This window comes from Erythrolamprus reginae, chromosome 1 (genome assembly GCF_031021105.1).
Source record: "Erythrolamprus reginae isolate rEryReg1 chromosome 1, rEryReg1.hap1, whole genome shotgun sequence".
Classification (NCBI taxonomy): Eukaryota; Metazoa; Chordata; class Lepidosauria; order Squamata; family Dipsadidae; genus Erythrolamprus; species Erythrolamprus reginae.
Genome location: NC_091950.1, coordinates 70933891 through 70957767, shown reverse-complemented (window position 1 = coordinate 70957767; position 23877 = coordinate 70933891). Strand labels below are relative to the sequence as shown.

The 23877-nt window shown below is 37.4% G+C and overlaps 1 protein-coding gene across 5 annotated transcripts in view; it reads right to left on the bottom strand.

Annotated features, from left to right (window-relative positions):
* SLC25A21 (solute carrier family 25 member 21) overlaps positions 1–23877 on the bottom strand; it is a 314802-nt gene that overhangs the window by 155309 nt on the left and 135616 nt on the right. Inside the window, exon 1 of one of the 5 annotated variants that reach the window (XM_070755405.1) lies at positions 15566–15611. The exons of the other annotated variants lie outside the window; for them this stretch is intronic. The gene's annotated coding sequence lies outside the window, so the exon portion shown is untranslated. Of the gene's footprint in view, positions 1–15565; positions 15612–23877 lie in introns of those variants that run through there. 5 annotated transcript variants of the gene reach the window in all.

Sequence of the window (23877 nt, the reverse complement as noted above, 5' to 3'; positions counted from 1 at the left end):
ATGCCAAAACACAGGCGCACCTGTGGCTCCATGTGCGATTTTGCTGCCTCCACAGGTGCAGCAGCAAAATTGTGCTGGCCCCGCAAGAACTTACGAGCTGTGGCGGTGAGCGCAATTTAGCGTTCCAGCTCGTAGCCCACTGCTGCATCTGGGTGTTGCCTGGGCAACAGTTTATAATTGGCTAATCTTTTCAACCCAGAAACATTTCAAGTGTAATGAGGTGCTCATTTCCACCTAATTTCTACATTAATGATATGGTAAAATAGTTAAATAAACTAAATCACTAACCTCCTCAAAATAGGGGATTGAAGCAACTCTGTTGCTCTATGCGGATGATGCTGTAATCCTGTCCAGGACATTGTTAGGTCTTAAAAGAGTTTTGCAAAGCTTGCCTAGAATGATGACAAACTAGCAGAAAGCTAACATTATGGCCTTTGCTAAAACTCTCACAGTATGTTAATGGACCTCACACAGAGGAAGTGACCACCTTTAAGTACCTAGATATGGTCAAATATGTGACAAACTCAAGATAAGTGCACTGCGGCTACCTCTGGCCAAATATCAGCTTAATACTATTCTCAATTTTTTTCTGCACAGAGGAAGGATACTAAGTTCTTGCCACAATTAAGGCCAGTCATTAGTGTTTCAATTGCACTGGACATAAAAGTTGAAGCAAGAATCTGTACAGCTTCCTTAAATCTTTCGCTAAAACTTAATTTCAATCCATAAGGTCTTGCACCATTAATCTTCCAAGATAAATTGTACTCTTCATGGATCAGGCCTGTTGAGCCAAATCTTGTTAAGCTAGGTTTTTTCCAACCTTAGTACTCAAAATAGACGACAAGTAGTCCTCAACTTACAACAGTTCATTTAGTGACTGTTCAAAGGTACAATGGCACTGAAAAAATGTGATTGATGAATATTTTTCACTCTTATGACCGTTGCAGGATATCCATGGTCACATGATTTACATCCAGATGCTTGAAAACTGACTCACATTTATGACAGTCGCAGTGTCCTGTGGTCAAATCAGCTCCCTTTGCAACCTTATGACAAGCAAAGACAATGGGGAAGCTAAATTCACTTAACAACCATGTTACATTTAAGAACTGCAGTGATTTGTCTAACAAATGTGGCAAGAAAAGTTGTAAAATGGGGCAAAATTCACTTAGTAACAAATTTCTCACTTAGCAACATCAATTTCGGCCTCCCTTGTGGTCATAAGTTGAGAAACCATGAGATAAAGGGGAGAGGGCATAGAAAGGCAAGCAGACTTAGCGAAAGCTCCATTGTTTCTGGTTCCAGATTTTCTATCAAATATACTGTCACCCTAAAACTCTCACAGTATGTTAATGGACCTCACACAGAGGAAGTGACCACCTTTAAGTACCTAGATATGGTCAAATATGTGACAAACTCAAGATAAGTGCACTGCAGCTACCTCTGGCCAAATATCAGCTTAATACTATTCTCAATTTTTTTCTGCACAGAGGAAGGATACTAAGTTCTTGCCACAATTAAGGCCAGTCATTAGTGTTTCAATTGCACTGGACATAAAAGTTGAAGCAAGAATCTGTACAGCTTCCTTAAATCTTTCGCTAAAACTTAATTTCAATCCATAAGGTCTTGCACCATTAATCTTCCAAGATAAATTGTACTCTTCATGGATCAGGCCTGTTGAGCCAAATCTTGTTAAGCTAGGTTTTTTCCAACCTTAGTACTCAAAATAGACGACAAGTAGTCCTCAACTTACAACAGTTCATTTAGTGACTGTTCAAAGGTACAATGGCACTGAAAAAATGTGATTGATGAATATTTTTCACTCTTATGACCGTTGCAGGATATCCATGGTCACATGATTTACATCCAGATGCTTGAAAACTGACTCACATTTATGACAGTCGCAGTGTCCTGTGGTCAAATCAGCTCCCTTTGCAACCTTATGACAAGCAAAGACAATGGGGAAGCTAAATTCACTTAACAACCATGTTACATTTAAGAACTGCAGTGATTTGTCTAACAAATGTGGCAAGAAAAGTTGTAAAATGGGGCAAAATTCACTTAGTAACAAATTTCTCACTTAGCAACATCAATTTCGGCCTCCCTTGTGGTCATAAGTTGAGAAACCATGAGATAAAGGGGAGAGGGCATAGAAAGGCAAGCAGACTTAGCGAAAGCTCCATTGTTTCTGGTTCCAGATTTTCTATCAAATATACTGTCACCCTTGCCAGTTATTTTAGCCAATTAGAGATAGCAATTAATTGGAAAGCTTTTTCGTTTGCACAGTCAGCCATTCTAGATGGCAAAGGGTTGAAACTGGTTGAAAGGCTTTTGCCTCTATGATTCTGTAGAGTGAAAACCTCTGTCCTTTTTTGCTACTCTTTTTATAGAGACATTCAAACAAACTTTATTTTCCCAATAATTAATAGATATCCTGGCCATTCTGATATTCATTTACATTCAGTGGCTGCTTAAAGACAAATGGATCGTAGTCAGCTCAGGTAACTAGATTCTGTGCAACAGCAGAACCTGATGAATAATCCACTATATATTTTTACACAATTAATGCACTAAATCTTTTGGTACATTATCACCATGTTGCATATTAGTATCTAATGACTATAGGCCTTCACAATTTAAGAACTAATATTATATTATATTATAGCGCCTTAGGCTGTGTTCTTGTATATGTACAACTGACAGATAGGATTCCAAATTATGACTTTAACATAGATTTTATTTGTTGTTATTTTATTCTATAATTTTTAACTAGATATTCTTTGGAATTTTTAATTGTACTGGTCTTTAACTGTACTGGCAATAAATATTTGACTTTGCTACTAATTAATCATTCAATAAAATCAGAGATGGTTACTTGAAAACTAGCCTGAGGTTTTATGATTAGTAACAGATGTGGTTAATCTTAGGAAATGACAATCCTTGATACTCTTCCTGAATATATTAAAATTTCACTTTTGTTTAGAAAACAAAAATTCTATCTGCAGACATACGGATGAATATCTTATGTGGACATAACAAAAATAAAACATTTTAAAATGCAAATGTTAATCTACTATTATAGATTCTTTGCTCCTTTGAACTTTAAAAAAATTACCCATTATTACTTTTCCTGAGGAATGGAAAGGCGTATATGTTAAACAGCTTAATTATCTTAACTAGAACCCTACAGTTTTTTCAGAATTATTCTTCATAAAATATTTGGAGAGAAATGTTTTGAATAAGTGGGCAAAAAGTAGTATTTGGGGAAAAACTCTCCAATAATATATAATAATGTAATGTAACATGAATTTACATGTTTTGTCTTCTCATTTTAGTTACTTTGGAATGTGTACTATTATGTACATTCTGCTAATAGAATGACTTTAACTTCTCCTGGATATTTTTCCATGCCTTCCCTCTGCTCCAGAGAATCTTTTGAGTGGATTTGGAATGTACGGAGGTACTGTAGGGGGAACGTAAGTAGATGCAGTGAGATTACACAAGCAGAAACACAAGCACTGAATGCTGCATGTATTTCTACAAATAGGTACATTGCTTTGGACAGAATCACCTGTGAGGTGTGGTTAAAAAAAATGTGAGAGTGGTGGCCATGATGATACAATTGAAAATGAATTAAGCTTTGATCGCAATAGATTGTGGCCACATTTCTGAAAAAGATTTTAACCATGGACATCCCTGGCCTTCAAGAAACTATGCCATAAGTCGTGCAATAATAGTGATATCCCAATATCAGGCATTTATTTTACTGCAATGAAGCATTAATGCTAAATACTCAAGCAGAAATGTGTGTAGTGTACAGTGGTGATTTCTCCAACAAAATATGTCAATAGTTTTTAAAATGAGTGAGTGAAATTAATAATGTACACATGTGTTTATATGGTATTCTATGGGTAAAAAAAAAGTACATTCAAACTTAAATTTAGTTTTAAATTTTCATTAGAATATTTAATAATCCAAATAAAGTTAATTATGGTCAAATTAAAGGGGAGAGGAATTTACTTCAATTTTGAACATAGAAAGGAACCTCACTAATCACATCAAAGTCTATTTCCATTTACCTTAAAGTCTATTTTCATTATTTTTACTGCATTTCCCTTGGTATGGGATCGATCATTAATTTTTGCTCATGATTTGTGACTTTAAAAGCTATAAAGCAAATGGCAATAGAGTGAATATGAGTTCTGCATTTGTGAATGAAACTTTCATCCCTTTTCTGGAAAAAAAATGACCCCCCCCCCCTATATTGTTCCCACACACCCCTTTGAAAGTAGTTTTCCAAAAGGTAGAGTTCTTCCCTATGGCTGTTTTTCAGTCTTTTCTCTTTAATGTTTACTTTTACGCTATTACTTTCTTGCACAATGAAGAAGAAAACTGCTAATGGAAAACAACAAATCTATCATTTGGGATTCTACAACTGTTATTTTACTTTACCTCAATGATTGAAAAGCAACCTCAGAGTGACTGCACTGCTAAGCTAGTCCTGTTTTCCTGGGGTCATTGGAAGTTGGCCCTGTATGAATTTTTTTTTAAAAAAATTCCCACTGCAGCGTAAAAGAAAACCATGGGAAAAGAGATACTGTTTTTCATGGCTAGACGAGACATTGTTAAAAGATATTTAACAGGATTTTTTTTTAATGCAATCTATTTCAGCTCTTCTGGCTTAAAGGAATTGTGTCTATCTGAACTGTTTCATCTGTAAATTTATTTCTCCTTTCTAGAAGGCAGAGGAGAATAATTGTCACTCACTGCCAGAAAGATGTATCCTCTTTAAATTAAATATGGAATAGAGTAGAGGCAATCTAGGCATTTCCAGAACACAGCTCATTCATCTCAGCAAATGAATACGATTTGTGGTCAAGAATGGTAGCTATAAAATGGAATTAATGCTGTACATGAATAAAACAAGCTTTGGATGTGGAGTCACAAAAATAATATTCTGGCAAGACCAGTGGCAATGAGGTTCATGCTCTACTAACCATTTTCTTTTTTTATAGACTTAATTAGCAGCTATTTGTAGTGGCTTTTTGAAAACTTGTGGCTGTTTCATCGTATACTCAAAATGTGCAGTTGCTTTTGTGTGAAGGTAAACAACATTTTTTAAGTCACTGGGCTTCTATGCTTCTCATATATTTGATTTGTTTGTTAATCACATCTGCAAAAAGAGGCCGTGTTTACAGGATAACAGAGTTTTTCATAACTTTGCTATTCTCCACTGACATGAGAAAATATTTTCAAAAGAGCTTCTTCTAGTAGGGTAGGTGTGAAAGACAGATTGAGTACAACAGCTTCAAGGACTGAAAACACATCATATAGCTGATCATAGTTAACTTTTGAGTTTCAAAAAAATCTATTAAGATAGATAACTTTACATGCAAACCATTTGAGTATCTATATATCCTAAGCATTTCTTAAGTAGCTCCTCCTTATAATTTTAATAAACACTTGTACATAACATTTAATTTTCATAACTTTTTCAAATTCAGTAAAATAAAATAGATCACATATGTTCATGTGCTATTGATACTGATATTTAAAGATAATTGTATATATTCTTATGAAGCATACATATTTTTATTGAAAAGTGTGTTTCTTCAAATGTTTGCAGCTTAGAAAACTATAGAACAAAAGGAAACAAAATGTATTACATTTTCAACTTTTATAATTTCTAAATTTATACAAAAGCACTTTCTCCAAGTTAGTCTCATTTAAAGGAGAGCACTTCAATATAAAGTGATATTTTCTGCCTGCAAACATGTGCATATAGTACTTGGTTTAAACACAATTTTCATGCAGCAAGTGTGGCAGTAATCTTGTCCCAATTATTTTTATCATTCAAGATAAAATAGAATAAGATCTTAATAGAAAAAGTCAGCATTGGCTACTTTTAAATATAAAATATTTATATAGAAGTGAAATACACATCCACACACATGTATACATATTCAATATATATGAAGATTAATATTATCATGAGGTATGTAATGTCATTAGTAATAAAATACCAAGGAATTTATGGGAAGGTTGTATTTGTTTTTTGAGCTGCATAATAATGTGAAGTGCATGGAATGAGAAATATTTTCAGAAAAAAAACTTTAAATAGGAAGGTATTAGACATTTAGTTTTGTCCTTCTCTCAACCCAAAATATTGGGACTCATTTGTGAATCTTTCAGATATATATATTCAAAAATGTTTAATCTTAATGCAATGTTTAATACATGTCTATAAAAAAATAGTTACCTATATGGTCATAAATCAACAATTAGAACCAAACTTAATTGAGAATCACAAAACTGGCAAAAAACACACACTGCTCTAGCATTTTTAAAAATACTTTGCAATTTAGGAGAGGAACTACAGAAATCTTGCAGAAACATTGTGACTACTTCACTAAAACTGAAGTCTTGCACAAGACTATTTATTTAGAAGGAGACTACATAAAGATCTATTCTCCATAAAACCTGGACTCCAGAAGATGGACAGGAGGGCCTGGAGAAACGTGGTCCATGGGACAAGCTTCGCAACTAACAACAAAAACATTGATTTTAATAGGACTCACTCCTATATATAATTTACAGGGTTGCCATCTGCGTAGTTTTGCAATATGAATCAGACTGTTAGTCTATTAAAATATTACTTACTGTAAGCAACTATTTTAGTAAGGCAAACTTCATTTTATAATGTAAAGCATGTTAAATATATAGGCATTGGACATTTCTCTGTTACAATTTTGTAACTGCAAAAGTACTTTTAACTTGTCATTATTATTACCCAAAAGACCCTTTTGTTTCTTGGTCTAATCTTGTTTCTTGCTTTAATCTGAAACTAGTGGTTTTAGATAGAAAAACTAAAATCAGTTTTATAGTCGATATTGCTGTACTGATTATAAAATACAATCGCCTTATTCCTGAATTAATCAAATGAAAGCTTCCACTTTGTATTATAAACTTTTTATAGCTTTGTTTAATTAACTGAAACAGATTTTTCCAATTCCTAAAAGACCCTTATAACTATTGGATAATCATTTCCTACTTACAAAACCTCTATGATGATTCTGGCACAATTCTGCATGGCAATTTAATCTAAAATGCTGTAGTAAAACAATGGAAAACAACAGAATATTTCTATTTGGGGAAATATACTCTTGTGCTATAAATCTGAACTTTAATCTTGCTGGCCCATGGGTCAACAATTGCCCTGGCTGATATATCACATTTATCATTAAGTGTTGTACCACATGATTCTTGACAAATGTATATTTTATTTTATGTACGCTGAGAGCATATGCACCAAGACAAATTCCTTGTGTGTCCAATCACACTTGTCCAATAAAAATTCTATTCTTCTATTCGATTCTATCAATTGTGAAAGTGCAATTTCCTTTCCCTTAACACGATGCAAATACAACAAGAGCTATTTCAGCAAGGTATGCGATTATGTATCATTATGAATATTGCTATAAATGTAAATTATTTTAATTACAAATTTCACTTACCTGTAAAAATACACTTGCAATCCCATTACATTACATTATTTATTTATTTTTCTTTTAGTAGTCCTGGCAATTAAGTTTTTCCTTCTCGTTTGTTATAAGCAATGTTACAATTCCTTATAGACAGTAAGTTCCCAGAAAATTAAATGGGCAAAATTAAATTAATTTTGTCTGCTAGATATGAATATCTGTGTCTTCATGAGAGAAAGAGTCTTTTTATTATTAAAAATGGTGAAATGAAATGGCTTAAATAGAAAAACCCTTGCATCAGTTTTTATATACCAAACTCCCCTTGCATCAGTTTTATGTACAGTTTTTATATATCCTTCCAAAATTCTGTCACCTTCTCAGCCAAATTGGAATTTACTCAGCCTAATGTTCACTTAGATTATCAGTGCAGTGTTTAACTTTCAGTGCAGTATATGGGGTCTATGAACATTCTAACTAAATTCCAAGTGTTAGCTATGGTAAGTCCACACATGCAGATTAATGGTGAGCATCCTCCTACATAACCAAATCCTGGATAAGAGGAAGCTTTGTCTATAAATTATTGTTGCAGCACCAATTTAATACACGAGAAATCCAAGTTTAGAACTCTGTAATAGGGCAACATCCTATTGTATACTCCAGAATCATAAGAAATATGGATTTTTTTCCTGCCATTCATGAACCCACAAGTGATTTCTAAATAATGTAATAAATGCTATCAAATACCACTTTGTGCTATAAAGAGCAAAAACATTTATTTTGTTTTGATAAATGTATAGAGCTTTTTTTACTTTGCTTAAAAAGGTGCTTTAATTTGTACTTTATGTAACTATTAAACTTTTCCCTTAAATGGAAATTATATGTTGTATATATCGTTTTATCATAAAAAACACTGTTGATAATTTAATTACAAATTAAATTCTAGATAATATTCTCACACCATGTGCTGCTTACATATTATCGTTCAGTTTGTAAACTATGATTATATAGCAACCACAATGCGTTAAATAGAAAATAAATAAATAAATAAATAAAAGTAACTTTTTATATTAACATTAAAACCTTTATGAATATTAACAATGAGATTACAATTTAAACATACTTACTGGGGAGTAAGATTGTTGGATACTAAAGTACTTACTTTTGAATAAACATGAATAGTTTTTTAATATAAAATATTCAGATTTCAGATGTTAACAGCTCAATTTAAATAGTGTTATTGTAACCTTTCAATTTCAATTTAAATAGGTTATTGTAGACTATTTCATAATTTATATAAAATGTAATATTTAAAACCACTTCGAGGATCTGAATTTGTAGTCTTAAACACCATGCAGTATATCCTGCTGAATTCAGTGATGTGCATTAATTTTCAGTATCCCTTCTTAAGAAATTTAATTTTAAAGAATTAATTTCTATTCAATGAAAATAAGTTATATTTGATCAAGTTTATTTGTTCTAACATGAGGAATAAAACAAATATTGCATCATATTTATATCTTTAAAAGATTTTATTTATATAAACATTCGGATGTGATAATGTTCAAATATTCTTCATTTCCTACCTTAAGAATGGCTCGTTTTCTTCAACTCTATTATTTATTCATTTGCTACTAATCAATAGTACAGTCCCCTAATAAAATCTATTTCTGAAAAGAGCAATTTAAAAAACATTTCTTCACAATAATATGAAAGCCACAGATAATTTCATAATATATAATATTTACTCAACTGGGCAGTACACTTTCAGCATTCTTTTGTTTAAATTACCTTTTCTTTCTCTTTTCTTTACCTTTGTCTAATAATAGAAAGGTGAAAGGGTTGTACTGTCACCTAGTGGATAAAGGTAGTAGAAGTATCTACCTACCATTTTACTCCTGCAAATTAGCGTTTTTTTTTCAGAAGTTCAAAATATAACAGCAAATCAAACGACTGTCGCTATTGTAATAGTTAAACTGAAAGGAAAAAGGTATGAGGTAACATAATGCTAGGGCTGATATTCTACTGTTATTCAGAGATTCTCCTTCAGTATAGATTTTAATTATTCATTCTTCATCATAAAACATGACAAAGTACATTTTCTGTAGAGAATAACATGAAGTAAACATGAGGTACTAAAAATAAAGTTTACTTCCACAGAGACTGTACTTTATACCTGTTTAGGCAAAATTTTCTTTTCTGTCCTGTCAGATGGAAACACTATTAATAAACGCTTGAAAGTAATAATTCTGCATAATTTTACTAAATTGTATTTTGTGCACTTGTTTGAACACTATTCTGCTTCCTTTCACTTTCGCTTAGAAGAAATATTTCCTAATTTATTATTCATCCAGTGTTTTTCCAGAAGCTTCCCTTGAACTCACACCCAGCAGTAAAAGTCACATTTGCTTTTCACTTTTATCTAAATCTCCAAACTTGGAGAGCTCGTTTGTTTTTACATTACCTGGGTTTTCAAAAGAACAAGGTATCTAACTGCAGGATGTTTGGCTACGTTCCCTCAGCATATATGATCTTGATAGGCACTTGGAATGGCAAATTCCCTGCTGCTCTATCATTGGATCTTCAAGATATACATTTCCTGTCAAAACCTACATCTTCAACTCGGAATCGCCTTACAGAAAAACTCGGCATTCTCATATATTCTCATCCTATACAAATTGGTCTTGTAGATTAGCTATGCACTATATACCAAAGATGGACCCATGTTGTCCCATGCTGTTCATTGTTGTCATCATTTCTAGTCCTAACAAATGATGATTCTACTACTGACAATTTTGCTTGAGACACCTACAGACACCTGTAAACTGCTTCATTAATTCTAAACTCATCTCCTGAAATCAATATGATCAATTAATCAATATGATTAATATGATAAATAACTAAGGAATATTGTATTCAGCTTTATTAAGCATTAATTCTTTTTACATTCCTTGGTTTCCTTCAGGTGTGTTTTTTGAAGCTGTTTTGCAATGTCTGTCATGTAACTTTAAAATTAAGTATACACAGGAACAATGAATTGATTTAAAACTCTGTTGAAATTAAACTTCATTAAACTCAATAGAGAATTAATGTCATGATTTAATCTTTATACATAGAGATAAACCGCATTTATACACCATTAAAAACATAGTTAAATGTAAGTTAAGAAGGAAACAAAAAGGCTAGAATATATCTTTCCATAACTCACACAGAGATAAGCCGAAATTAACACCAGACAAATAATCAAGCAGAGCAAATACCCTAATCAAGGAACTACCAAGGAGAAAACCACATCTCAAACACTGATTGGGCAAGCTACTGTATATAGCACTAACGAAGTTATTTAGCTAAGTAATGAAGCATCTGCAAGCAAGCAGGCAACTTTAGAGAGCACCAAGGATTCCGAAGTTCAACCCTGAGCTACATATGTATATTTTTGGTCAATCTTAACAGTATATTGAATTCACAAGTGATGCCAAGTTAAGGAACTTGATATTAATCTTATAGGTTGGTTTATTGTTATGCTAAGAAAAGCAGAAATGAAAAGAGAGAGAGAGAGACAGAGAAAGAAAGAAAGAAAGAAAGAAAAAGAAAGAGAAAGAAAGAAAGAGAAAGTGAGAGAGAAAGAAAGAAAGAATGAAAGGAAGAAAGAAAGAAAGAAAGAAAGAAAGAAAGAAAGAAAGAAAGAAAGAAAGGGATTTTTCATAGTGGGAGTGGAATTCCATTTAGCCTTCTCTAGATATATACCATTATATATGACAAGAGATTCTACATTGGTTGATACCCAAATGCTTATTGTATTATTTTTTCTTGCCCGATTGTCATACACAAAAGAAAAAAGAAAAAGAAAAATGCCAGTTAAAATATTGTCAGGGACGGCATACAAGTCTAATAAATTGAATTGAATTGAATTGTTGTTTTTTAAAAAAAATTAAAATCAATTTGGCTCCTTGTTTTGTAGGGCTCCCCCCCTCAAAAAAATTAACCCTATCAAATGAGTTCATTTTTTTAAATAAACAAACTGTGGATCTAATCTATTCTCTGCTAAATTTTTCAGTGATGCTAAGAAATAGAAGATTCACAATTAAATCAGTTATATAAAAGAAATATTAGAGGATCATTCTCTCAAAGGCATTATTTACACTGCCAAATGTCATATAGTTTATCTCTAGGTATGATTTTTTTAACCCTGTCATTGATTTCATCATAGTCAAGAGTTCTTAGTCTAACCAAAGGTACCTTCTCTACACACACATATGTAATTCATACAGAATTACAGTTTACTGATGAAAAGTTAGACTTTACTCTTACCACATACCTTATGTGCAGTCATGGTCTCACAGTATGTATATAAATGTTCAAGTTGGATAGATGTTCTTAATGCACTATTGACATAGGCTGACTTCCCCATTAAGGCTTTTAAAGTTTCATGTATGTCTCTTCATGTTTCATTATTTAAAGTCTTATTTTATTCATCTCAGCTTTGTTAGCACCATGATTGAGAAAATGAGTTTACATAGCAATAAAAAAATAAGATTGTTATGGGACAAAGGTAAACATTTATTTTCTTTCTTTCTTTCTTTCTTTTTCTTTCTTTCTTTCTTTCTTTCTTTCTTTCCCTCCTCCTTTGAAACAAACCATTAATGATTATTGAATGCTTAAAGAAAGATTATCTAGTTTCATCTACCTGGACTGTCTAGCAACATCATGTGTAACAATAAACGAGTGTTCTTAAATCACAGCATTTCATTGGAAATGAGGCAGAACCTGTGTATTTTAACAGCTTTTTACAACTTGTAACCGCTAGTAAATTTATTTTACTTTCTCAGGGAAGTCCTATGAAATGCCCCTAATTTAAACTAAACGGTCTTTCAGCCTTGAAGACAAAACCATTTCTGCTGAGCACCTGAATATGTACAGGTGAATCCAAAAAACGTATGAAAGATAGTTTGTCTCTTGGCCAGTCTGACTCACTTCCAGCACCACGATCATTTATTATCCAAAAAAAGAAAAAAAGAGCGAGGGGAGAGGGGGACTGGCTTTCTGCTTTGCAAACACTGTGGTGGTCTTCACTTTATGATGAATAGATTTATCATGTCTCCTTGATGACATAGAGTTTTCCTAAAGGTTTCCATGCTTCTCCTAGCACTCATGCCTGATGATACTTTTAATGTATGTGCCATGCAGTGTCAAGCACCTAGCTGTTTACCATTTCTTTTCCTCTCCAATTTGTTACACAAACTCAGAATGATTTGTACAAAATATGATACTTGTCTTCCTAGATTCACCAATTCCACACATGAGAGATGAGCTGACATACCTTTAACTTAAGCAGACGGTATAAAGGACAAAAATATTTCTACAATAAAGATAATGATCTCAAGGGCACCATAATGATATATCTGTTTTGTATTATTTTTTCTGCAGAAATCACTCTAATCATTTCTTATTATTCCAATAAGATGTGGAAGAGTCTGGGCAGGCTGTTTTTTGACAAAGAGAGAGGATTAGGAAGAAATTCATAGGAAAAGGGAAACAGGGTGAAAATATATTATAAAGAAGGTAGGGTAAGAAACAGATCAAACTGGGAAAATTTAGGCATACCAAAACTAATATAAGACAAATCTAGGAAATCCTTTTAAAGAATCCGTTCACTAGCTTTTGTTGTTAGTTGTGAAGTCGTTTCTATCCCACGGCAACCCCATGGACAACAACGTTCCTTCAGGCTTTCCTGTCCATTGCCATCCCCTGGAGTCCATTTAAGCTCATGCCTACTGCTTCAGTGACTCCATCCAGCTACCTCATCCTCTGCCACCCAATTCTTCTTTTGCCCTCAATGTTTCACAGCATTAGGCTCTGTTGGAATTAGCCTATGTTAAAAACAATGGGCTAAAAGGTCATGTGTACCGAGCATAGTTGCACGTACACGAAACTCAGGTAAACATTATCCCACAGGATACAAAGGGATTTTCTGGTCTTAATTACTTTGGACTTTTCCTGCTGACCATGCAGATAGTTGAGGTATAATAGTATTATTGGTTTAAATTTACCGCAGTTTTGACTTGTGTATATGCTACTGGTTCTTGTATAACTATGTCATGTAGTCCAACTTTCTATTGTTTGTACTCAATAAAAGAGATTCCCCCGACCTTGGTCGGGGTTGTCTCATCCCGAGGAAGCGCTTGTCCGAGGTCTTTCTTGCATGCGGCCCAAATCCACGAACGACCTGCCATTCGGGGCAGCGATAACGCTTCAAGGCTCTTCTCCAGTGAGTCCTTCCTTCTTTTATAGCTTGGATGACAGCATAAATAATGCTTAATTATTAATAAGTCACGGAAATTCAAACAACACATTTAGTATAGTGTTACTGGTTTGATGTTATTGGAAGTATTTATTGGCAAGAGGAATTGACAAGTTTTTACTGCCTCACTGCATTGATTTCAAAATTGCCTAATGGCAGAAATTAAGGTGACCATCCTTGAGACAACACAAAAGTGCTACATCTCAGGCTAGCCTCTCCTTCTTCCTCTGAACCCTTCATGCCCAATTTACAGCCAGCTGTGCATTTGGTGCTGAGTGATGACATCACTCCAGCTGTGCACTCCAGCTGACACCCTCCCCCTGTTGCTTGCCATTCCATCTGGCATCCAGCATTCCTTGATACAAAGTCAATAAAGACTATTGGGACAGAGACCTACAGACATATGACATGGATGATGACAGCAAGTGCATTTCCATTCATTTTTAGAAAGCAACTCTATATCTATTTGATGCCTGTTTGCTTTTATACAAATTCCAAGTTCTGCTTTGTTCCTTATTTTAAGCAGTGCCACTTTCTTTGAAATAATGATATAATAACCCAAATCAATCTGCTGGTGGTCTAGGGAATATTGAAAATGATTCCAGAAAAAATAAAAACCGGTCATACAAAATCTCCCTTTGGTCATACATTTTGGTACTGGTCAATAAACTACAGCACTATATATAAATAAAACATTCCTTTCAACATTATGTCAGCCTTTAAGAAAAAGGTCAGTTAGTCATTACAGATGTATGTTCCCTGCACCTGTAAAATCTGCTGTGCATTCTTTCAAGTTTTTATATCAACACCATGTCTGACAAAATAACACACACACCCCACACACACACCTCTAATGATCAAGCATTAACATTACTAGAAGTTTTCCAAAGTCACAAAATTGAATTAAGCTCATGCCAAGCATGAGTGTTATGAGAATTACTATGTGAATTTATGTGCTTCCTTCTTTCAGTTCAGACACATGTAAATCTTTTCCAATTCTGCTCGAACTCTGGCAGGGTTTTACAATACGTGAGCTGTTTAATTGTTCGAACATAGAGACTAAAACTTTCCTTGCACAAAATGATGAACCAAAACCGAGGCAGAGCAAATAAGGCAAGAGAAAACTCTCCAAGGCAATTGCACAATAAGACTGAAAGATCCTTTTCTTTTCTTTTCCTCCTCCTCCAGCCAGAAGGCTCTTGCCCCAAGAGAGGAGTAATAACTAGCATGGATACTTGGAAGTATCCTTATTTAGTGCAAGGTCACAGTATATGAAAAATCGGAGAACAAGGCTGTTATGTTTGCACGTTGCTCAATAAAGGAGATCACTGATGGGACCAGACGCAGCCAATAGGAAACCTCAGAGCCAACCAATAGGAAACCTGCAAAGCCAGCCAAAGGGAAGCCCCGGCGCGAAGCCTTGAAACAATGTCACCAATCCCGGCGCTGTCAACAAAGTATTTAAGGACAGGTTTAACTGTGGTTTTGCTAGATTATTTTCCAGCCTGCGAGCTGGACTATTGGGACGCTCCTGATCATTTAATAAAGAGCTGTTGTCACTTTTCCTTGGCCTGTTGCCTCTGATTTAACAGTGGCGACGAGGGGTTCGAATCTTCCAAAACCAGAGATGACCGCGACAATACCCCACACTTTGCCTTTCTTCAACCCCGAGGAAGACCAGTTTCAATGGGCTATGAAGGGTTCCCCTATAAAAATTCTGTTCCTTGATGCCATCACTCATTGCTAGGCAAGGTCAGCCTTCAAATCAGGGGTGGATTCCACTTACCTTTGCCACCGGTTCATATAGTGACATTTTGCACATGCTACAATGAGTGCATCCCCTCTTCCAATTCAGTTTCTGTGCATGCTCAGTAGCTATAATCAGCCCGAAACACACCTGAGGACCTATTCCTTCTGCTAAGGAATAAAGGCAGATATAAATCTGGGAGTGGGTAGGAGGGTTCTTTTTCAAGCCTCAGAAGAGGAAAAAAACTTCCAAACAGTAAAAAAAAAAATTGGGGGGGGGGAGACGGTGGTACCCATGGACTGGCACCAACCAAACTGGATCTGTAAAATTATCATGATGCCACCAGCGGGTTACTACCGCTTTGAGTGATCCGATCCAAACACCTTCTACAATTTGTTCCGGTTGTTAGCCAAGCATAAAACACTTAAATTAAATAAAATACTGAAGTCAGATTAGTAAAGTCTTGATCACCAAGTCTATAGCCAATGGGAGTGATAGGATAGCTTTCATTATTCTTTCATTTGTTTCAAAGGAAATACGACATCGTGGGTGTCAAACTCGCCACGTCACATGGTCATCGTTTGATGTTCCACAACATTTTTCCCATTCACAGAGCTGGGGTGGGCCTGGCCTGCAGGTGACACATCCGGCCCACAAGCCACCAGTTTGACCCCCCTATGCTACATCAAGTGTTTTGGTTATCATCTACTTGTGCTTTATGACTACAATAATTGTTTCTCAAGCTAAGAGAAGGTAAGAGAAAGAAAAGTTTTTCTTCTTTTCAGTAAAATTCAAGAATATGAAAAACAGACAGGCACATCACACACACACACCAAAATCGTGTGTCTTGACCAGGTTTTAGAATTGTTTCAGCTGGATTTGGTACTTGCCTACTCTTCACAGCTGTGTGAATCCTGCAGTGCTCACTTCACAAAACAGGCCCCCGTGGCTTGATTCACAGAGTTTGGAGGCAAACCAATCTTTCTGTGGCTGCTAGGAAATGCAAGCAAAGACTACATTTTGATTTCTTAGCAACACTCTCCGCCTAGAATATTGACCCTTTAATGTTCTAGCAATGACTAATAAAGACAGAGGTTTCCTCAGGCAGAACAGTAACAAATAATTACCTTTTTACACTTTAAAAGAGGACAACATGCAAACCTTTGAATTAAAAGATTGAGAGAACAGCATGTAAACCTTTGAGTTAGAAGTTTGAGAGGACAATATGTAAACCTTTGAGCTAGAAGATTGAGATAATCAGCTTGAAACACATTCAGTGTGGTTCAGGAAAAAAATTAAAGTGACAAGAATATAACTAGAAGGATGGAACTAAATACTGAAATAAAATAGAAGTTTAAAATAAGTTTTGGTAAACAAAATATGCTTGAAAAACACTATTTTGTATTCCAATTTTTCAGTTTTAGTCACCAGAGCTCTGAGAGAAATATAATTCCCAATTTAATTTGTAAATGTTTCAATGGTTTAATTCAAGTTATCAACTGTACTCTTCAAGAATTGTACCGTGTTTCCCCGAAAGTAAGACAGCGTCTTACTTTCTTTTTATCCCCAAAAGCCCCACAATGTCTTACTTTCGGGGTATGTCCCAGGCACCGGGGCCGGCTCATTTTTGGCCCGACCCCCTGCCGCCATTCCCGCTCCCCGATCTCGCTGACCGCTCCGGAGATTGCCATCCTATCCGCAAAATGGAGAAGAGTCCTCCACTGCACAGGAAATGTGAGACAGAAGGATTTATTTCCCTCCGTTCTAGTTTTTCTCTGTGGTTCTTCCGCAGATCTTAAATGTCACCTCCGATTGGTTCCTCCCCTCCCACCTCCTAAAGGCCCTGGAGCCAATCGCGGCCTCCTCTGGCCCGAATTCTCCGCCCCTCCCTTTTTCCCCAACCAGTACTGAGTTGCAGTCCTGAGGTGAAAGAGGGCTCAGCTCGCTCTCTCCCTCCCTCCTTTGGATCGTAAAAGAAGCCGCGGCGGGAAGAGCGCGAGGCACCCATAAGGTTAACGCGACGTCGCGAGCTGTAAACCGTCCTCTCCCAGCCCTTAAAGGAATCTCCCTTACGCAGCCTGGTGCCAGCTGGCGGTGGCGTGCTGCATTAGGGAGACTCTCCTGGGCGCGCAGCTCCCTCGCCAGCACCGCGAACTGCTCCGCCGCTTCGGCCAGGGCCGCCGCCTCGCCCGCCGGGTGGCCCAAGCTGGCGGTGGCGCGCTGCGCCCAGAGCTTGGGCCACCTGGCGGGCGAGGCGGCGGCCCTGGCCGAAGCGGCGTAGCAGTTTGCGGCGCTGGCGAGGGAGCTGCGCGCCCAGGAGAATCTCCCTTACGCAGCCTGGTGCCAGCTGGCGGTGGCGCGCTGCGTAAGGGAGACTCAAGCAAAGGACGGTGCTGGTCCGAAGCGAGCTGAGCGGACTCCCTTTCCCTGCCCCCGCCGTCCCGAGGCCATGTCCACGGGCTCACTGAGCGATGCCGAAGACCTCCCCGAGGCGGAGATCCTGGGCAGCCTGAAAATGGACCGCTGCCGCTCGCTGGCCGCTCCACGCCACAGCCCCACGCAAGGCTCGGCCGGCGAGTGAGGCTCCCCGGGCAAAGGCCAGGGCGCGGCGGCGAGCAAGGCGTGTAAGAAAACCCCGGGCAAGAAGAGCCCTCCAGGAACGGCTCCCTCCCCCCGGCAATACCCCCCGTGTTTCCCCGAAAGTAAGACATATGTCTTACTTTTGGGGTATGACTTATATTAGCCGACCCCCCTGAAACCCCCGATACGTCTTACAATTGGGGGTGTCTTACTATCGGGGAAACACGGTATGTTTCAGTTGCAAATGTATAAAATTAAAGCATTTACAGTTAGAGGGGCAACTATAAGTAGTTCTTTCATGCTACTTGGAGAAATATCCCAAGAGAGAAAAATTCTAGATTGCCTATGCTGCAAAAGTTTTTGCTTGTATGGAAATAGCAAAAATTTGACAATATTGTCAAATACTTGCAATTTTTAGTTTGATGTTTTAAACCAATTAAAAGCTAATTTCATTTTCCTTCTACGAATTTAAATTTCAGGTTTAATCAGAAGGAAGTGAAATAGTTACAGGGATAAGTTTAATTGATGGTCGTTATTTAATAAATTTAATGATTACATCATTTAAAATGCATAGCATCATAGGTCAGATTATAATAATATTAGTTATAATGTATTGAATATCAAAAGGCAATATAGTATATTTAAGATGGAGGAAGGATTTGGGGTAAGGATTTTGCCAATAGTATGAGTTTTATGTACTCTGCTGTACACTGATTTAATAAAATGTTTTTAAAAGTTGGATTCCCCCCCTTATTTATTTATGAATTATTTTGTCATTCCCTAATTTTCCAAAGGAAGGCATCACATGCACACATACACATCACACACATAAAAGTCTTAAGGGCAATGCTTACAAAGCCAGAACTGAGAAGACAGCAACAGATAGGAAAGGCCACCTTTGCAACGAAGCTGAAGAAACAGTGGACCACCTAGTTAGCTGCTGCAAGATTGTATAAATTGACTACAAACAATGGCCTGACAAAGTGGCAGCAATGAAGCACTGAAATATCTGCAAGAAATACCATTTGTCTGCAAGCAAGAACTGGTGGGACCATACAATGGACAAAGAAATAGAAACCAAAGAAGTTAAAGTGCTCAGAGATTTTAGAATGCAAACTGACAAGCACCTGCCACATATAATATTCTCAGAGTTAACAATTGTCGATAAGAAAGACAAAAAAGCCTAGATACTAGATGTGAGACAGCAGAGGAGAGAAAAGAAAGAACTGGACAAAACCACAAATCTGCAAATAGAAACAGAACAACTGTAACAAAAGAAAGCAAAGACAGTATATACAATCCCAAATAGCTGAGGCGCAACTTGAACACCATTGGCACTGACAAAATCATAATCAGTCAATTGGAAAAAACAGCTGTACTTAAAAAGTTTACATCCTATAATGATACCTTTAACAACATCAAACAATTGCATTGCCTATCCCAGGTCCTTGGGAAGGACTTGAATAAAAATGCCAAATCCAGCCTAAACATTTAGCTGACCAGTCATAACAATATTTCTTCTCCAGTGCATGAAAAAAAACCTTCTATGTAACTGCCCCTATGTTAACTAGTGTCTTAGATAAAATCCAATATTATTTATTATTTAAATAAATAATTTTTATTTAAAGGATATTTTAAAGGATATTCAGTCCATTGTACTTTTCCTGAAGTTATCTTACTTTTAATACCTTTGCTATTTGAAACCATATCCCCAGGGCCTGGGATTCATTGCTTGAATTCATTTCTTTGATGTAATATACTGATGTAATTCACTCTTTTTGGTTTGAGTTAATATGGAAATATTCGGTATTGAATACATTGAGAAATTATGTAGGATAACTTTATATGTTCTCCAATTTCTATAAAGTACCCTTCTTGATAATTTAAGTCCAGGGGCGGGCTACCAATTTCAGCCCTAGCAGAACGCGCCGGGAGTGCACATGCGTAGAAGCCAAATCTCACATGAAGACGTGCACGTGAGATTTCTGAAGGGGGTTTTGCACGGAAATTGGAAATTGGAGATAAGAGCTGCTGGTCACTCGTGACCGGCAAAATAAGGTAAGAGCTGCGCTAGCAGCCCCTGCCGCCCTGACGTGATGCTCCCCATCCCACTCCCATCTGCCCGCGGCGCTGCCAGCTGCCGCACTGCTTTCTGCCACGCTGCCACCCCCCGCACTGCTGGTTGCCACCCCCTGCCCCTGATGCTGGCACAAGCAATGGGAGCTGCTGGCTCCCATTGGTCCGCCGCGTTGCCAGTTGCCACTATGCCATCCTCCACACCCTGACGTTGGCATGAGCAATGGGAGCTGCTGGCTCCCATCGCCCCGCTGCATTGGCAGCTGCCACTACGCCACTCCCCACCCCCTGACAACAGCATGAGCAATGGGAGCTGCTGGCTCCCATCGGCCCGCCGCATTGGCAGCTGCCACGACACCATTCCCCACCCCCTGACAACGGCATGAGCAATGGGAGCTGCCAGCTCCCATCGGCCTGCCGCATTGCCAGCCACCGCCACGCCACCCCCCGACACTGGCACAAGCAACCTACCCGCTTCACCACACCACGACTCTTACCTGCTATCTCCTGTTCAATGGGCCATGGCGTGGGGAGCAGGCAGGGCAGCCCCGAGCTCTGTGCTCTGTCTTGTGCACCAAGAGATGCCTGCGGCATGGGAGAACAGAGAACAGGCCACCCATCCGGACCTCAGACGGGTGGCTGTTGCTTGCTGGCCCTAGCTGCCACTCTAGGTGCTGCAGCTAGATTTGGCTGCTGTGCATGTGCAGCAGCCGAAATCTCGCATTGACGTCCTTGCGGCAGCGAGATTTGGGTAAAAATTGCAGTTTCTTTGCTTCTGCGCTTGTGCAGAAGCAAAAAAATGGTATTTTTTACTGGAATCACGCCGGTTGCAAGTGCATGGCGTGTGCATGCCCAGTGGCAACAGAGCAGGCCTACACACTCTGTTGCCGCTACCGGAACCGTGTTCCGGGCGTTCTGGCTCTTAGCCCATCACTGTTTAAGTCATAGGTTTATCAACAGATAAAATATTTGTAAAGCAAAGTCTAGCATCATCAAAAATCAGTACCAAAATATTAATTGAAGACATTTTATTTAAAGTTCTCCTAAGAATAAAACCAGAGAAGGTCATTCATATTTCCTAAAAAAAAGAGTATCAAATCTGGGAGATCTCTTGCTAATAAACTGAAGTAACTGCAATAAGATAACTTGCTACATTCCAGATATTTTTGACAATTCTTTCCAGCTCCAAATATATGTTCAATGGTTATATCCAAAATGAAGGGCATTAGTTTTTGCATTTCTGTATTACAGAAAAGGAAACAAATAAACACATATGTACATCATGCAAAAGAGAGAGTTTAGACTGGAGGTTTTGGCTACCTAGCTAGATTAAAAATATATATATTTAGCGCTTTTTCAGCTGTGAAAAAGGTGCAAAGGTGCAAAGAAAACAAAACCTGCCTATTTATTTTTCTTTTGATAAAGATCTGGAGAACCTGTTATCTCTATCATATAGCATGGAATAAAATCAGGACAAGGATTTTCTTTCTGTTGAAAAAAGGATTAAGTAAGAATAGAAATTCCACATATGATAAAGTAGGATGATAGTAACAGGCAATAGACTATTTCAATTGTTGATATATCAAATTTGGATGGCAATATAAAAATAACACTGAATCTTATTGGGACCAAGGAAGCCAGTTGCCTCTCTACAGAAAATAAAATAAAAGTTCAAAGTTCATTTGGGGGGTGGGATTGCAATTGTTTTAGCTTTTGAAATTTCCAGAAATGTCGCAGCAAAATACCATAAAAAGCAGCTTCAGGAATAAGGATGACTAAAACCAAAATTAACAAAGAAGAATGTGGGAAGAGATGCAGCCATTTACATGAGGCTCCATCTGTGATGCTTAAATGGATTCCTGTAGAATAATAATACCATCCGTGGAATTGCTGGTAGTGGTGATGCCACACTAGCAGGGGTGGGCTGCTGCCCGGACAAGGGGGAATGCAGTGGGGTAGCAAGAATGGAGCTCCGCCCCAGTGGACCCAATTTGCACTGAAAGATGTTGAAAGAAAATGCAGGGCATCCTGTATAAGCCACACCCACAGCGTGGTAGTAAAAATTTTGGAAGCCCTTCACTGCACAGTAGCCATTGTTAGAATGAATCTAGAGGGAAATTTATGATTTAGAAACATAGAAACAAAGAAACATAGAAACATAGAAGTCTGACGGCAGAAAAAGACCTCCTGGTCCATCTAGTCTGCCCTTATACTATTTTCTGTATTTTATCTTAGGATGGATATATGTTTATCCCAGGCATGTTTAAATTCAGTTACTGTGGATTTATCTACCACGTCTGCTGGAAGTTTGTTCCAAGGATCTACTACTCTTTCAGTAAAATAATATTTTCTCATGTTGCTTTTGATCTTTCCCCCAACTAACTTCAGATTGTGTCCCCTTGTTCTTGTGTTCACTTTCCTATTAAAAACACTTCCCTCCTGAACCCTTTGACATATTTAAATGTTTCGATCATGTCCCCCCTTTTCCTTCTGTCCTCCAGACTATACAGATTGAGCTCATTAAGTCTTTCCTGATACGTTTTATGCTTAAGACCTTCCACCATTCTTGTAGCCCGTCTTTGGACCCGTTCAATTTTGTCAATATCTTTTTGTAGGTGAGGTCTCCAGAACTGAACACAGTATTCCAAATGTGGTCTCACCAGCTCTCTATACAGCAATATCACAATCTCCCTCTTCCTGCTTGTTATACCTCTAGTTTAGTTTTATATGCGCTACAGTAAAACAAAAAACAAAAAAAATCCTCAGTAGTTTTTGGTCTGCAAGCTGCCAGGATCATATCCCAAGGAAAGAAACAATGCCTTAGCGCAAAGATAATTTGGAAATCTCCCAAATGTAGCTGATGCAGAGCGCATAGCTTCACAGCAGCTGAGCTGCTCCTAGCTTTTTCCGCACAGAGAACGTTCCCTTGAGCGCCTTTCTTCAGATCTCCCCACCTGACCCTTTCTTTAGCTATAAGTCATTGTTGCGCCAATATCAGCCAGGAACTTGGCACATGAGCAAAATCGATTGTGACAGTCTCTTCATTGTCTGTGCTGTTTTCATCTCCTTTCTCGGAGCCAGTGAGAATACCAATTTTTTTAAAAAAAAAACGGGCTCCTGCTATTTGCCCTCTCTTCTGCTCTTCTCACCTTCCCAGCAGGATCTTAGCGATGAGACTTTTACTTAATGTGATGAGAAATGATTTACAGCTTGTAGGCCTATCCTCTTTCCCTTGTGTTGCTGCAAAGGAGGGAGGTCAAGTTTTCAAAAGTAAAATGTGGAATCCCTGGTAGCTTCCTGAGAGTTTAATCTGTTCCTCCTTTCTGGCAGTGAAACAAGGCTTTTCTTTGCCTTCCCTTGTTTTCAATATATTAAAGCAGGGAAAGAGAATGGGTGGATGCTACTATACTCTGTAACTCTAGCATATACATTTCTTGCAATTCACTCAACACAAAATAACATGGGAAAAGACCCAAAAGGTACCGCTAGATGTAGCTTCAGAGAGCAGGAGAACAAAAGAAGCACATAAAGACAAAAAAAAGTGGAATGACAAAATATCTTATGGAGAACTATAAAAAAGAAAACTTTTTTTTTTTTGCTGTTCAAGGGGCCAGAAATATGTGCTGAAATACTCATATACTCTGTGTGATTTGACATTAACTACGGCTTGTATTTTGGAGCTGGTGAATCAGTTT